The sequence below is a fragment of the Pogona vitticeps genome, chromosome 4 (genome assembly GCF_051106095.1).
Source record: "Pogona vitticeps strain Pit_001003342236 chromosome 4, PviZW2.1, whole genome shotgun sequence".
NCBI lineage: Eukaryota > Metazoa > Chordata > Lepidosauria > Squamata > Agamidae > Pogona > Pogona vitticeps.
Window position 1 is genome coordinate 95,536,264 of NC_135786.1, and position 17,646 is coordinate 95,553,909.

At 40.7% G+C, this 17,646-nt stretch overlaps 1 long non-coding RNA gene across 1 annotated transcript in view; it reads right to left on the reverse strand.

Moving 5' to 3' along the window:
* The window catches only part of LOC144588644 (uncharacterized), an 88,206-nt gene extending 71,279 nt beyond the window's left edge, over positions 1 to 16,927 (reverse strand). The window contains exons 1-2 of the long non-coding RNA XR_013544282.1: positions 15,081 to 16,927; positions 2,160 to 2,237 (exon numbers count right to left, since the gene is read on the reverse strand). This is a non-coding gene — a long non-coding RNA (uncharacterized LOC144588644). The remainder of the gene's footprint in view (positions 1 to 2,159; positions 2,238 to 15,080) is intronic.
* Positions 16,928 to 17,646: the final 719 nt, after the last annotated feature.

The following is a 17,646-nucleotide window of genomic DNA, read 5'->3' on the forward strand; positions in this document are numbered from 1 at the left end:
CATCACTACAATACTGCCCAGTGCCACACAGTTCCTGGTTTTCGAGGCAGAAAAAAAATTAAATTTCTGCCATAACAGAACTTCAGGAGTGAAAGATAAAAACTGAGCCACACAAGTTAATACAATATTCAATTCATTACTCAATGCAGGAGCACAGCTCCTGTAAATTTATAGCAATTTATTTTAGCCGTTTTTATTCCACCATGTAAGAATGAATCATATAAATGTCTGTGGAATTCAACAGTGACAGGAAATGTATGATGGGCAAGGTCCTACATGAAACTCCATTCTTGGTAATTTGCTAGTGAGATCTGTTACACAGCAAGCTTTTGTTTCTAATAATTACACAAGCAATGCAGAGCAAGCACACTGTGATTACAAAAAGAATAAACAGGCAAGGCAATGTTTAGAAGATATCCCTGCATAATTCCACAGGACTGAATTTAATGAGCATGGGGATGATACTAACGTAAACTGAGATTCTGCCTGAATTTCCCTGCCAGTTTAACTCACCTACAAGATAAACCTATAAAAGAATTCCTTGAAAGCATATGGATTCACCTATTATTAGATATATAGAGGATTTTTAAAGCAGACACACATACACAGAGACCATTTGATAGTATTAAAGTCACCAGAAAAATAGGAGCCCATTCTCTGAGATTACAGGGCCAAGATCTAAGACCAAGAGAAGTGCCCCACCATGATAATATTTGTTCGATTTATTAGCGCAAAAACTTTGGGAAGCAGCTCAGAAGTTTACAACTTGAACGGGAAGAAAGTGGGTATTATTTGAAGGCTTATAATCTAAAAAAAAAAACCACAGAATCAGAGTGCTGGAAAAAAAATTTGGACTACAAAAATGTCTTACAAAAATAAAAATAAAAAGCCAGGTGGCCCTCCTACGCAATTCAAAACCAAGGGTAGGTGTTACCTTTATTAGAACACTAAAATCTCATACACAAAGAATAACTTTGAGTTCCACACCAGTCTTTTTTCAAGCTGGCCATTATAGAAGTAGAGTAGCTGAGAAAAACATTAACATTCCAAAATCCACATCCAGATGTGTGGGCCACATTCTTTGTTTAAAACAATATCCAAAATGAAGGCTGCTTAAAATCCACTCAGAGATGGTGGGTGGTGGATTTCACCTCTAGTGATCTGGATTAGAAGCTTTGAACCTGTTAAAGAAAGAGCTTTCAGCCATCAAGGACCTCCGCCGTTTGAGCAAAGGCTTAGTCAGCACAGATGCTACCCATGCTGTTTGAGAGGTTTTTGGGAATTGTAGTCCAGAAATTGAAGAAGATTGGTAATGCATGATGCAAGGAAAGGGGATGTGTTTTAAAGCCTTTGGGACAGTTTGGGACCTCAATATTTGGCAGATCACCTCCTCCCGCCCAGGTCTACCCGAATTATCCGACAAAGCCAGCAGGGGCAGCTAAGGGGACTGACGCCGGGGGAGGCCCAGAAGGAGAAAACAAGAAACCGGGCCTTCTCGGCGGTCGCCCCTCGGCTGTGGAACACACTCCCCACTGAAATTCGGCTGGCACCTTCGCTGGGTGTTTTCAAAACTCAACTAAAAACCTGGTTATTCAAACAGGCCTTCCCCCCAGTCAACTAAGTAATTTTCTCTTTTTCTTTTTTCCCCTCTTGTTTCTTGACTTTTGCCATCTTGTATTATATATGTTACTTATACTGTACACTGTTTTGATGTGTTTTAACTTATGTAAGCCGCCCCGAGTAGACATTGTCTAGAGGGGCAGGGTAAAAATCGAATAAATAAATAAATAAATAAATAAATAAATAAATAAATAAATAAATGAATGAATGAATGAATGAATGAATGAATGAATGAATGAATGAATGAAGAAAGAAAGAAAGAAAGAAAGAAAGAAAGAAAGAAAGAAAGAAAGAAAGAAAGAAAGAAAGAAAGAAAGAAAGAAAGCATTGCTACTGTTGTCCTAGAAGAGAAAGATATTTTTTAATAATAAAAGTGTAAGTTACAGTATGTGATGTGAAGTTAAAGACCAAATGTTCTCTAAGCAGCTAACTTCAAGGTCAAATTAGACAAGATGAAAAGCATTTTGAAGTGCTCCCAGCTGTTAAATGGCATCAGTTTGTACAAGCAGACATTTTTTCATTTACTGTATCTCACTTGCCGTATTTTATTGGGACCAGTCAGACCTTCCCTTGGTAAGCCTGTTCACCTAGGCACAAACCCCTGTGGAATCCTGTTGCTGGAGGAACAACATGATACTGGTTTATAAACACAAAGTGGCTGTCTCATCTAATTTGATCCTCAGTCATGACTTTAAGGGAACAACTTTAAAGGACTTGGGACGAGTGGAACGAAAGAACAGTGTGTACCACATAAACCTGCCCAAATTGTGCACTGATTATTCATCATTTACAGTATTGTATTAATCCTGGATTTTAAATAGTGCCATGAGTCACATGCAGTTCTTTTGTGGACTTGAAGTACAGGGTACAAATATCTAAAATACTTTTGCTGTCTGTGTGCCTGTGTAACAGAAAGATATTCATGCCACCACTGAGAAGGTGTGCCTTGATTCTAACAGGGAAGTATGTTTGAAAAAAGCTTTTCCACTAAGATCGCACAGCTATTTTGCTGGGCTTGGCACACATGTAGCTTACCAGAAAAGTCATAAAACATAAGTCTAATTTTAATGTAATAATCCCAAAGACCTATGGCACCATACAATATGGAGCTTTTGTTTTTGTTTTAAGTTCTTTTTCCTCCTTTACATCTAGCCCGTAAGAGTCACGCCAGTAATTTTTAAGTTAACAACAAATAAATGTTTTCCAGAGTTGTCAAGCTCAGAATGTTTTGGAGGACTTAGGTTATCAAGCCAGAACTCCGCTGTGGGGATTGCTATAGCCCTGAGCAACAACAAGTTTAGGCCTGAAAAGTTTTGACCTAGTTATTAGTGACGGGATTAAGGTGTCTCAAATCAGACTATAATGTACATAGAAGGATGAGAAACCATCCCTTTTTTAAAAAAATCAGTAGGAGTTTGTTTAGGCTGACTCTTTTCCCAACTTGTAATATGGTATTCTAGAAATAATTCAGGTACAACATTTGCTACTTAAACCTAATTAAAATGCAACCCCCTGAGTATTCAGTAGGATATGCTTCCTAATAAAGGGACAGTACCAACAAAACACTAAAAGACCCTTAAGTATGAATGAGATATTAGAAAGAGATGGGGAAATCAGAGCTTTGCTGTTCAGGGTATTTTTCCTTCAAAATTGTTTCACTTTTTCTGTTCTTTATGTCACAAAAGATAAAAAAAATAATAATCATTTATATGCTTTTTTATGCTGGTTGGATAGCTCAGGTTCAGAGTGTCCACATTGGCACATAGATGATATAGTTCACTGGCGGCACTGTTTGGATCGAGCCAAATGATGGCATCTAGATGTGTTTCTAGTTAGAATGATCCATCCTTCCCCTTAAAGAGCTGCCACACATCTTTCTGGCACAATGGTAGGGCATGTATTCTTTTGGACATGACTCAGCACAATCTGAAATAGCTCTTTGTTTAGCTTATGCAGACAGATACCGTGCACCAAATCAGCACTGGGGACAGGCATTAACTGCAGTAATGATCCTATGATGTATTAGATGGCTAGTCTGATCAGTTGAGTGGCAGTGAAAGAACAGCTTGAAACAGTCCTTCAAGATGTCTGCAGCGCTCCCCTTGAAAAATGACAGAGGAAACTTCACAATTAGGCTCACTCTGCTTCACTTGGGCAGCAAAGCCTGGCCACCGCCCACCTCCTGCCTGCCAGCCTACCCCTCTCCTCTTCCTCTCCAGGTGTCATTATGAACTCCCCCATATTCTTCCTGATGCTCCAGCTCCTTCAGTCATGCCTACTGGGCTTGATGGATCAGCAAGCCTAACATGGAGGTGGAGGGTCTGCAGTGCGAAAGCTGGAAGACTTTTTTTTTCCTCAGCAAAGTTTCTGCCAAGAGAGGGGACCCAGAGCCAGAGTAGCATTGTGTGGAAGTGGCCAGAGTGCCGTCACTCGGGAAGTGAGCCAACGGAAGAAGAGGCACTATCGGAAACTTGTTCCACCCTGTTAGCTCTGACAGCTGAGGTTGGCATTGGCCAGGCCACTGTTGGGACTGGACAAGGAGTGTCTCCAACCAGTCCTCAGTGCAAGCAGAGCAATGCTGCTGCCTTCAAGAGAGGCTAGACTGGGTGAAGCTCTTTCCTTCTCCTGCCCTTTAAAAGCAAAGCTTTATTTCTTATTCTCTTGCTTTGTCCCAATGACCTTCAGAAGAGGCTGGTGGAATTAGTATGGCAAGAATTTACGTGTGTGTGTGTGTGTGTGTGTGTGAGAGAGAGAGAGAGAGAGAGAGAGAGAGAGAGAGAATGTTAAACCACTTCTGAGTACTTTATACATAGAAAACCTGGAAAGTGTCACCGTAAATCGGAATTGACTTGATGGCACATCATCATCATCTTATTGTTGTTGTTGCTGCTTCTGTTGTTCAAAAACACCAGGCAAAATTACAGTGGTGCCTCAACTTACGAACGTCCCAACTTACAACCATTTCAAGTTATGACCAGCTCTGGCTGGAAAAATTTGCTTCGACTTGTGGCCAGAGCTTCCAGTTAGAACTGGAAAAGGCAGGGAATTCAAGCTTGCTAACCATTGGTAGCCGAAGAGGCTGCTTCTTTGCAGCTCTTTCACCCCAACAGTTAGAGTGAGTGTGATTGGAGGAGGCTTCGGACTGCTTGGTAAGGTAAACTGGCTGTTCTGGGTGTGTTTTGCAGTGTGGTTTTGGGCTGGGTGCTGGGATTATGTTTCCATGCTGTGATGGGTCTTGCGGGATTTGTTTGTTTTTCAGTTTGTTTCCCCCCCCCCAGGGTTTTAACTTGCTTTTCTCCCCCCCCCTTCAGCTGGAATGGATTAGTCGTGTTTCCAATGGGTTTTGCAGTGGTTTTTTGTTTGTTTGTTTGTTTGGGGGGGGGGTTGGTGATTTTTTTCTTTGGCTGGAATGGATTAATTGCATTTCAATGCATTCCTATGGGAAATACTGCTTCAATTTACAACCATTTTGAGTTACGACCATCTTCTGGAACAGATTAAGTTCATACACTGTACAAGTTTTAACCAATAAACTAAGTATCTGTTAAATATCGGCGCAGTAGGTATGCTATTCTGAATATTGACATTTTTGTAGCCCTGATGGTGTGATTTCTGAGATCTGCAACTGCTTATAGTGCTTGAAATTTCTTGATATTGTTCCCAAAGCCTCGATGACTATGGGGACCACTGAAGCATGTTTCTTCCAAAGGCAAGATGTTTTGATTGCCAGGTCTCTGTTAGTTTTTCCCATTCTTAATTTTCAACTCTGGTAACCCCTGGAATTGCAATCTCAGTGATCCAGACATTTCTTCATTCTATTACTACTATGTCTGGTGTGTTATGTTCAATGTGTCTGTCCGTTTGGACCCAGAGATCTTGACTTCCTCATTTTCTGACACCTTCTCTATCTGATATTCCCATGGGAATTTGGAGGTTGGCAAGTTATATTTTTTGCATAATGACCAGAGCACTAATTTTGCCACTCTATCATTTCTAACTTTGCAATCTGTGCAATCTTTGGACATTTGTATACACAGTTTCATCTTTTTCTTGGCAGAGTCAACATTTGCTGTTAGCACTAATTCCTTGGATCTTAGCTTTCATCAAGTTGGTTTGGAGTGCTTGTTCTTGTGCAGCAAAAATCAAGTCTTCAATTTCTTTCTTAAGGGTCCCAGTTTTAGCTATACCCGTATTGAATTATGATCATGCTTTCCATCAATATTTTTCAGGTGTTGTCCATGTAGTGGTTTAATTTTCCAGCTGTTTAATTTATTTTCAAATTGTTGTTTCTTGTATTGAGCTTTTTTCAAAATATTCTCTATTTTCCCTGCCTTAAGTATTTTTTCTCTGCTTGTACTGATAAAATCATTTAGGCTTCCTTTTTCCTCTTCTACTACCTACTGTATTTGCAGTAATCCACAGCCTCTGATTTTTTGTGATAAATATAATCTGTCCACATCGCTTTTTGGATCTCGTGTGTGATGTATGTTAATTATTTTAATGCTCTGAGTGGCCTTGGGTCCCTTTGTTGGGAGAAATGAGGTGGCATCATCATCATCATCATAACAATAACAACAACAACAAGAAGTTGAACTTGTTTCTGTGTTTTTCTGTCCAATTCTTCTAAAAAAATTAGTGCAATCAATTATTCCAGCTGGGTATCTAATTACTGGAACTGCCCATGTGTTTATGGCTTTGATTGTATTTCCAACATTTAATTTTGATTTTGGATTTTCCACTCTCTTTTGATATATTCTTTTTCTGTCAGTTCTTTAACTTTTGTGTGCATTATGTTATGTGCTTCTAGTATTCCTAGGTATTTATAATTTTCATCACTTGATAGTGATTTTATAATATTGCCGTTTTAACTCTATTCCATCTAGTTTTTGGATCTTACCACGGTGTATAGACAGAGCTGCATATCTGTCAATTCCACATTTCATTTGTATATCTTTACTAAATATTTGTACTGTGTTTAGTAGTGATACTATCTCCATGGAACTTTTTGCATATAGTTTTAGGTCATCCATGTATAACAGATGATTGATGTTTCCTTATTGTTCTGAAATATGGTAGCCCAATCCAGTTTTATTTAAAATTAACGACATGTAACAATGACAATCATCATCATCATCATCATCATAATCTCTAATAGAATATTATTTACACAACCTTCTCCATCTTGAACTCTGCACTAAGTGAACAAGAAAGTGCTTCCTATCTTTTACATTTGTTTGGCTATATAATTAACCAGTTCTTTCTGTGGTCCTAAGCAATGTAACTCATTAATCATTAACAGCATTTAGCAGACACTGTCCCAGTTAACAGTAAACTTTGTCACATAATACTAGGAGAGAATTGCCCTTAGATTATCTTATTTCTATGCAAAAGGTTGTATTAAAACCTCTCCAACTACTTCTATATAGCAACAATATATAATATAATACATAGCCATGGCTATATCACTCCATCATTCACAATGTTGCATATCCTCCAAAGAGACAGGCACCCTACAGGCAACATTCATACACACATGAACATAAACAAAGGTAAATTAAGGAGAGGGGATGAGTGCAAGAGAGGACAAGGCCTGTAGAAGAAGCTGGCAACCCAAACGGAGAACCTCAGCAGTCCTTCATCCTTGCTCCATAGCATTTGGTGGATCTGATGGAGACACAAGAGACAGCCTTCTCTGTTACTGATCCCAGACTTTGGAACTCTCTCTCACAGGAGGCGAGGCTGGCCCTATCTTTGCTGAGCATTGTATTGTGCAAACTAGACACAATACAATGCTCAATATACCATGGGTTTCCATTCTAGAGAAGCAAGAAAAGATTGACTCAATATTTGGTGGAAAACAGGGCTAACGTATACAATGCCCATTTTTGAGGAGGTTTGTGGTTGGGTTCTTGTTTAATCATAGGTGGTTCCTTCCCTTTTGAATAAGTCATCACAGGAGATGGAGCAACATTTGATAAAGGTTTTATATCCCTCAACAGAGTAGCATGAACAACTTTGTGGGTCCAATGGGACCTGTAGCAATGTACATTTCAGATCATAATTCCTGTAACCAGGGCACTGGTAATGAGTACTTTAATGCAGATACATTCCAAATCAATCCCTTGTGTGTGTGCGCATTTCATTACCTGTGGCTCCCACTTTAAAATGAATTAAAATATTGGATCCTGAGCAGGAATCTAATTTAATTCTCATTGGTAGGATCCACAAATTGTTCTTGCCAGCAATAATGCTCTCTAAGTGAAATATCAATTAGAATCATCTGGTGGTGAGGATGGGGGAAATAATTCCCCCTGGAGCCACCTCCCAGCTACTCATACTATTCTAAAAGATACCCCCCAGGATTTGGGTATGTCCGAGTGCGGCAGAGAGTGCAGCAGAGATAAGACAAATGGGTGAAAACCCCCTTCTCTTCTGTTCCACTACAGGAAATGCTCAATCAGTTCATAAATCTTCCACAAATGAAATAAGCCATTTCATTCATGGAAAATAGCCTCCAGATCCAAACCACAGTATATTGTCATTGATCTGATTTAGTATTATATTATATGCTAATGATTGACTAACTAGCTGAAAGTTAATTTGAATTAAATCACATGAATTGGGCTTATGTTGGAATTTTTTAAAAAAAGAATATAATGATCTATCCACATATGGATGTATGCCACAATAAAAAGTAGCAAAAACTTTGATTTAGCATGATCCTTAAATGTTTACTTTAATTTCAGATTACAAAGAAATTACTGTTGGAAAGATTTACATCAAAGTGCTTGCTGAATCTTGTAATTTAAAACACTTGAAAACATTTAAAAGCAATTATCAGACACTTTAAAGAGAAATGTGAATGCACAGCTTTTTCTTTTTGGCTATTCTTTTCCTCTTAGTTCAGGAACTAATCCCTACTGAATCCTCATTTATAACAAATAAGAGCCAGTACAAGATTCATATGTTCTGACTTTTCTGCACCCTCACTCTATCATGTTGTACAATGTGTTGCTTTCATTTTAGGATAACTTACTGGCTGTGCACAAAACTTCTTCACTGACATACAAAAACACAGACACGGGGAGAGCATGGGAATCCACTAAATGTGTGCATATGATTTCTTAAAATATCCACCTGCATTCATTGGAGAAATCTGTTTGGAGACATCAGTGGTTCCTGCATCACTCATAATGTAGGCTGCTGCACTTAACACAACATCACGCCATTGGTTCACTGAACCAGTCACATTGCCAAGGGATAAGAGGTGTTGACTGTTACTCCTCTGAACATTCCCACATCACAAAGCCTCAATGCTATATGTTTTATAAAGTCTGTAGCTGAAATCCTGTTGCTCAGTCCAGTAAGTTGCACTAGAGTAAGTGCATTTGATTTAATAGAATAATAGAGGAGCTAACTCCTCAAACACCAAATGGTGCAATGGGCCTGCCCTAAGGCACCTTGCTATGCTAAACAACAGGATTTCAGCCACTCTTGTTTATTCTATGAGATTTTTAAAAATTTTAAAACTAACTAGTGAAGAAGGGCCTCGTGGCGCAGTGGTTAAAACGCTGTACTGCAGCTAAAACTGTGCTCACGACCTGGGGTTCAAATCCCAGGTAGCCGGCTCAAGGTTGACTCAGCCTTCCATCCTTCCGAGGTCGGTAAAATGAGTATCCAGCTTGTTGGGGGGCAATGTGTAGCCTGTATAATTAAAAATTGTAAACCGCCCGGAGAGTGCTTGTAGCGCTATGGGGCGGTATATAAGTCCAATAAATAAATAGAGTAGGACCCCCATATCCATTGGGGATTGGTTCCATGGTCCCTACAGATATTGAAAACTCTGAAAACTACATATATCTGGTGGCCTGATATGGTAATATATGTGAAAATAGGTTTTTTTAAAAAATATTTTAATATTTTTTAATATTTTCACAGTGGATAAGTGAAACCACAGATACTTATCCCACTGAAATGGGGATCGTACTGTATATAATTGGTGTCGATGGATAACACTGAAGCAAGGATCAGTAGCATGTCTACCTGCAATAGAATACAGTTTTAAACTAGAAAGTCTTAATTTTAAGAACCAAGTTTTTGTAAAGCTAATATGTTGCGAAGGACAACTTTGGACAAGTTTAATCAAAAGTAAATCCAGGGAAATAATTATTTAAAAGTAACAGAATTTAGTTGTGCTGTGCTCATAAATTTGGGGTTTTTAGTTAATTCATTTTAAAAAGAGGCAAGCTGCTACAAAAATTAACCCCATGTATGCAACTTAGTTCTTCCTCTTTGCTGGCTTGTGTCATACCATGACGACAGACACTTTTTTCAAAATCTGCAGCCACATTTTATGTTCCTCTTTCTAGCTAAATGACCTCAGTTTCTTCCACCACTTCATACAACTTGATACAGCCTATAACAGAAAAAGGAGTTACAGGAAATCATAATGTGTACTGGAAGTAAACTTTGAATGCCCTCTGTCACTGGAATTAGCCAGGATACATTTCAAATGAGAATGGTCCATGGATCTCCTGTTTGTTTTTCTGAAGCAGAAGCAGGATTTGATATGTATATTACATCTCTGGGAAAGTTCCCTCCTGCCCAAAAGGCATGGCAATTGCTACTAAAGGATTAATCCCTGTTAAGGAGGTAATCCATCAGCGTGAGAAGACACTTCAAAGGATTAGCGATAATGGCAGGTATTTGAAACAGCTATAGCATCACTTTGTTCTAGATCAGGGACAAACTTTCCAGTATGAGGGCCACATCATATATTTTACACATTTTTGAGGGCCGAAGGGGGGAAACAGTTTTATAATGAATAAGCTTTATTTGGATCAACAGACTTACTCTCTCTCTCTCTCTCTCTCTCTCTCTCTCTCACACACACACACACACACACACACACACACACACACACACAATATTAATGGGAATGATGGAACTGTTTAATTTCAAAATATTGCTGAGCTGAGGTTTCAAGCTTGAGGAGCCAATTATTACTTTACTTTACTAATTTTTACTTTAGGTATGAGATTGCAAATACCTTTAAGAAATAACATTATATCTCTGCAATAAAAACTGTACGTGGTGCAGTTTCTGAACTGAACTGCCAAGGAGGAACCATTGTGTCATCATTCATGTTGGATTTGTTTCCCCATATTCCCTGCATGCTGGCTTTCAATTGCTATACTGTACAGTAGGACCACCGTATCTGCATGATAAGCACCCACAGTTTCACTTATCCACTGCCTGAAAATATTTAAAACCCCCAAACACAGGGAGGAGCCACGGAGGCACTCCAGCTTGTTCAAAGGTGGCACACAGGGAGACGGGAAGACAAATCCGCGCAAAGGGGGCCAAGCCCCACCTGGGAGGGAGAGACCTCGCACCTGTCCTGGCTCTGAGACACTGACCCCTCAGAGTGGCACCTCTCAAGAAGCTGCCTGTCACTTGCTCACTCACCCACCCTCCAAGGTGCTGCCGCCACCTCTGGCTTACCTACTCACTGACCAAGTCACAGCGGCAGGAGCCACCACTATCATCAGCCTCACTGTTACCAGTCGCCTTTCACCTGCTCTACCCCCTTTCTTTGGTTTTCGCTCCCTTGCCAGGCTGCGCTTCTTGCGAGAACCTGGCCCGCTTGCTGCTGACTCCCCCTCCGCCAATCATAGAGATGGGAGAGGTGGCTGGTTCAGTAAATGCCAAAGTACTATAGAGAGGTAAGTAGGTGGTTTTAGAAGGATTGCCCCCTGCAGGACAGGGCTGGATAAAAAGGCAAGGTGGGCCAGATGTAGCCCATGGGCCATAGTTTGGAGACCACTGCTCTAGCTAAAAGAAGCTTGAGAGATGCAGGATTAGGAGAACACAGCATCCTGAAGCCAGGAGTCACCTCTGCCTCTCCAGGAGATCTTGTTCAGGTAACAGCATAGGTTAGGAATAAGTAAGAGTTGGGTTAGAGAGTCTCTCTTATTTTCTTAGGTGTGTACCTTCTTTGAAAAGAAGGAAGATTGATGTTGCAACTTGTGATTTGCTTCTATGTTGCCAGGAAGCTTTTGAGTAACTTTCCCTTTTGTATCTTTTTGTAACCATTTTATTGTTTTTGATTCTTTCTTTTTCTTTCCAATGAAATACATAAAATCTTATCCAGGGGTTGGTTGGATATGCAGAGATCTAGACATTAATTTCTAGTGTCTTCACTTCTTTGCTGAACCACCGGGCTTTCAGTCAAGAAGAATGTGTGTGGGGGGGTGGCAGTGAGAATGAGTGCATGTAGCATGGATGTGTAACACTTCCTAAAAGGCACAACTGCAGGAAAGGGTTTGTGTGCCAGGGAGACAAGTCCAGAGGGGGCTGAATAAGTTCTCTCACCTGTGTGCCTTCTTTGGGTTTCCCCACTTCAAGGTGGAAAGGACTGGGGAGGAGAGGGACCATTGGAGAAAAAAGACCAGGGCAGCTGGGTGGTTACAGCTGTATCTTTGCACCACCTATATGTGCTAATCCTGGGGGGCGGGGGACAGGATACAGTCAACTGCACAGGTAGGTGGCCAGAGGCCACCATCTCCATAAGGTCCTCCTGAGCCTCAGTGCTGCAGAAAGAAGAGGATCAAGACTAAAAGACCAAGGAACAGCAGAAGCTTCTGACTGGAGCAGGGAGGTACTTTGCCCCAAAATTTCACAGTGAGCCATCTTCCACTCAGACTATGGGTCCCCTATATCAAGTCACAATTTATGTCCAGGTGGAATTATTTTCTACCAATACAGCACACAAGTTAAGGCAGTGCTTTTCATGATACTTCAGTAAAGTTGTAAACACGTTCGCTTTTTCCATTGTTATTTTTCTTAAGAAACAAAGGTTTTATTCTGCTTTTTAGAACCCTAGGATTGTCTGTTCTGTCTGGCAGTACCTCTCCAAGACTGCAAGACACACCACCTTCTAATTACAATACTGCGATTGTTTTTGTTCCTGATGAATGGATTGCAAAGTTCTCTTTAGGCTGAAGGTATTTGAAGACCAGGCATGAGCAGCTGTGGCCAGTGGTGGGATTCAAATAAATTAACAACAGGTTCTATGTCCTAATGATAAATAAATAAATAAATAAATAAATAAATAAATAAATAAATAAATAAATAAATAAATAAATAAATAAATAAATAAATAAATAAATGCCCAGGACATTTTTAAAAAAGGTACTACATAAGCAACAGTCTTATGTGGTACCTTTAACTTGAAAAAAATCATAGTAAAATGAGGATGGTTGGGTGTTTGACTGAAGCGGTCTCACCCCAAAACTTTTTCCCTCTGTGTCCTGCCCTCATGCCTTGTCAATCACCCCCCCTCTCTGCCTCGAGGCCATGAGCTTTCCTCCAGTGACATAAAGGACTCATCCTCCCCCCTTTCCCCCATTGACGCCTCTGCTCTCTCCAGGGCTTTATCTCTCTCACCCACACCCCACCTCAGACGGCTCAGTGTGGCGCAGGAAGGGAGGCAGCTAATTGCACCCCCTCGCCCCCGCTTGTAGCTGGTCACCTAGCCCCTCCTCCTTCATTCATCTCAGGCCAGCAAACGGTTCTAAGAACCAATAGTACATTTAGGAATCGGTTCTATAGAATAGGTGCGAACCTGCTGAATCCCACCTCTGGCTGTGGCCCTCCTGGTCTTTTGGCCTTCAAATCCCACCAGCAACGGATTATGGAAGCAGTTGTCCAAAACCAGTTAGCAGGTCATAGTTGCCAATCCCTATTCCAGTCAGAAGACTCCTAGCATTTGTGGGGTTAGTTAGTTTGTTTTTGTTCTTGAATTACAATTGGACTTGCAATGAATTTCCCACACACTGCTAAACAAGAGTGTTTCATTTTAATCAACTGGACAGGATAATCTGTGGACAGGAAAAACACAATTCCCCTTCCAAGTGATTTCTCTCTCTCTCTCTCTCTCTCTGTGTGTGTGTGTGTGTGTGTGTGTCTGTGTCTGTGTCTGTGTCTGTGTCTGTGTCTGTGTGTCTGTGTGTCTGTGTGTGTCTGTGTGTGTCTGTGTCTGTGTCTGTGTGCGTGTCTGTGAGAGAGAGAGAGAGAGAGAATCTTATTGCCTTTAAACATAAAATGAGAAATCTCTTTTTATGAAGCCCCTTGCCTCCCACTCTCAAATTGCCTTCCTGTGCTCATCTGTACTGAACTAATGTCTTCTCCCTGCCTGGTTTGAATACCCACTAATCCTGCCAAATGTAAGCTTGGTAGGGATAAAACTGCAGTTTAAATAACTATGTATATTTTTTTCTTGTGAAAAGAAGCATAGAGTAACTCTACTACAAGGAACACACAAACACTTTTAAAGAACAGCAAGAAGGGGCTGAGAACGGTGCATCTTTCTCTCCCTAACCTGCAGCAGTACAATGTCTTGAGATTTTGTAAATGGTACGTTTTAGCATCATTTTATGAAGGAAAAAATCTGCATTTTTGCTGGACAAGACAAAAAGCAAAGCTATCTTTCCCAATTCCAAGGCAGAAGTGCAACCTGAGTGGTAGAGTATTTAGAGCAGAACAATGATTGGCAAGGAGAAAACTGAACAGCCTTCTCCCCTGCTTAGTCTAAGGCCAATCAAAGCAACTTTGTACAGTATTATCAGAAAATCTGAAAGGAAAGAGGTAAAAGTCACAGGCAACAGATTTTTTTTGAAGCTCCACTCTTGGAGATCATTTTCACCAGAGGTACCTGGAAACAAATGTGCTTCTGGGTAATGTGACAGCCCCCAAAGTGCTGAAGTTCCTAAAAATTTAAGAAAAATGCAAGCAACTCCAGATTACTAACTGCAAATGCAGGCAGGAGGAAAGAAACCCACACCCTTATATTTGCATAGCAATAAAAAAATTAATTTTAAAACCAATGAAATGAAATTTGGAAACTCTTTCAAAGCATGGTGAAACAAGCAGATAGGAATGGGTGCTTTTTAATCTGGAATACCTGCCAGGCATGCAGGAGTAATAGATTCATCACCATTACTACAACATTATGGGCTGTGTGGGAGTACAAATATCAAGTAACATATGGATATATCAAGGTGTGTAGTGTGTTTCTATGCACATCTCTTCAGAAATATAATGTACAGAGTTCAGTGGTATTTATTGTCATGTAAGTATGCACAGTTCAGCAATCCTTGTGTCCTTAACATTTTTCCATCTGCAAAAGCGATCATTTTTATTACATCACAGGGGTTATTAACATTTTTTGAAGGTGACGTGTAACTATGTGACTCTTTGAGCATGTTCTTTAGTAGATCTGATCTGAAACGGTTCCTTCACTCCAGACTAAATTTATTGAATAAATTATTCATTTGGAAATCTTTCAAACTGTCATATTCTCTCCCTCTGATCTTCACATGGACGTTTAGATGCATAGTTATCTTTGTAATGCACTCTATAGTTCTATACAACTCAAATATAATACTATAGCCACTTACCAATTTTGCATTTCTTGTTTCATTCAGGGAAAAAATCCACAAAGAAACCACACTCTGCTACTACCTTTGTTCCACAAAAGAGGTGTACATCTGTCTCCAACAAACATATGCCCAAATATAGCTATAGCCTGCTACAGCATAGGCTGTGACTTTCGCAGATACTGTGACAAGAATTGAAATGGGGTTCCTCATTCATAGTTCCTTCTTAAAGGAAGCTGAAGGAAACAACTGGAGAACAGAACCGAGATTATACTCTTCTGTTTACCAAAAAAAAAAAAAAAACCCCACCCTATGTTACACACAGCTATGGTCCAGAAAGTGCTGCCTTCATCATGCTGTTGGGTTTTTTGTTTGTTTGTTTGTTTTTGTCATAACAGGAACTGGGATCTAGGGATGATTTTAGGCAAGGTTTTCATCTTCCAAAGGCTTTGCCTCTTTCATGGCATTTTATACGGGATCCAGAAAATGTCTCCTTCTGCTTAAAACACTTTGGAGTTTTCTCACTGCCATTCAGGAGAAAAAGGCAGAACAGTTGCACTGTGTCATGAAAGTCTGGTTGTGTCCCTTGTAGACATCATACTTTGTTGTTGTTTAGTCATTAAGTCATATCTGACTCTTCGTGACCCCATGGACCAGAGCACGCCAGGCCCTCCTGTCTTCCACTGCCTTCCAGAGTTTGGTCAAATTCATGTTGGTTGCTTCTATGACACTGTCCAACCATCTCGTCCTCTGTCGTCCCCTTTTCCTTTTGTCCTCACACTTTCCCAACATCAGGGTCTTTTCCAGGGAGTCTTCTCTTCTCATGGGATGGCCAAAGTACTGGAGCCTCACCTTCAGGATCTGTCCTTCCAGTGAGCACTTAGGCTTGATTTCCTTCAGAATGGATAGGATTGTTCTCTTTGCAGTCCAGGGGACTCTCAAGAGTCTCCTTCAGCACCACAATTCAAGAGCATCAGTTCTTTGGTGGTCAGCCTTCTTTATGGTCCAGCTCTTACTTCCATACATCACTACTGGAAAAACCATAGCTTTGACTATGCAGACCTTTGTCGGCAAGGTGATGTCTCTGCTTTTTAAGATGCTGTCTAGGTTTGTCATTGCTTTCCTCCCAAGAAGCAGGTGTCTTTTAATTTCATGGCTGCTGTCACCATCTGCAGTGATCACGGAGCCCAAGAAAGTAAAATCTGTCATTACCATTTGTTTGTGTTACCTTTTTCACCCTCATTAAGAGGTTCCTTAATTCCTCCTCACTTTCTGCCATCAGAGTGATATCATCTGCATATCTGAGATTGTTGATATTTCTCTTGGCAATCTTAATCTTAACTGTTTCTTCCTGTCCCACATATAGATTTCTCAGGAAATAGATAAGGGGGCCAAGCACTCCCATTTCTTTAAGAACTTGCCAGAGTTTGTTGTGGGTGACATAGTCAAAGGCTTTTGCGTAGTCAATGAAGCAGAAGTAGATGTTTTTCTGGAACTCTCTGGCTTTCTCCATAATCCAGCACATGTTAGCAATTGGTCTCTAATTCCTCTGCCCCTTTGAAATCCAGCTTGTACTTCTGGGAGTTCTCGGTCCACATACTGCTGAAGCCTGACTTGAAGGATTGTCTCTTTTGCCCCAGCAGAACCCTTGCTTTTTTTCAACAATGATATAAAAGAGATGTGGCGGCGAAGGGACATGGTGGTGCTGTGGGTTAAACCACAGAAGCCTCTGTGCTGCAAGGTCAGAAGACCAGCAGTCGTAAGATCAAATCCACGTGATGGAGTGAGCTCCCGTCGCTTTGTCCCAGCTCCTCACCAACCTAGCAGTTCGAAAGCATGCAAAAATGCAAGTAGATAAATAGGTACCACCATGGTGGAAGGTAAAATGGTGTTCCCTAGTCACGCTGGCCACGTGACAATGGAAACTGTCTTCGGATAAGTGCTGGCTCTATGGCTTGAAAATGGGATGAGCACTGCCCCCTAGAGTCGGACACGACTGGACTAAAAATGTCAAGGGGAACCTTTACCTTTTTTATACTGTAAAAGAGATAAATTCAACTTGTCAAGCAAGCAGACACAGTATGGTGTTACAAGAAAAATTACTTAAGTACACAGGAAAACAGATGACTATTTGAGATCAGGAAACTATATCTAGGAAAATGTATATATTTATCTCCCTCTCTCTCTCCTGCTGTTTTCATTTCAGACCCTCAGTGAGCCTAAGGACAGACTGGACCGAATTTTGCGACATCTGGGCAACTCAATGAGATGACCTTACAGAGGGTGCAGCTTGACAAGATGACCTTTGAAATCTCTTCCGATTGAACGGATTGGATCGAGACGGAGGACTACTTCGAGCCGCCCCAGTGTAATCAGTTAGTCAGAGCAATCCAAGTCCTGTTCATCTCAACAGGTCTACTCTGACTAAGTTTATGACCGGACATCCCGCGCGCTCGAGTCGAGTTGTGCGGATCTTTCTCTGCTCTCTCTCTCTCTCTCTCTCTCTCTCCTGCCCCAAAAGAGAAGGAGGAAAGAGCTGCAGCTTGCAGGGCGCCCGGGTCGTGTGTCCTTTTGCAACCATCCATGG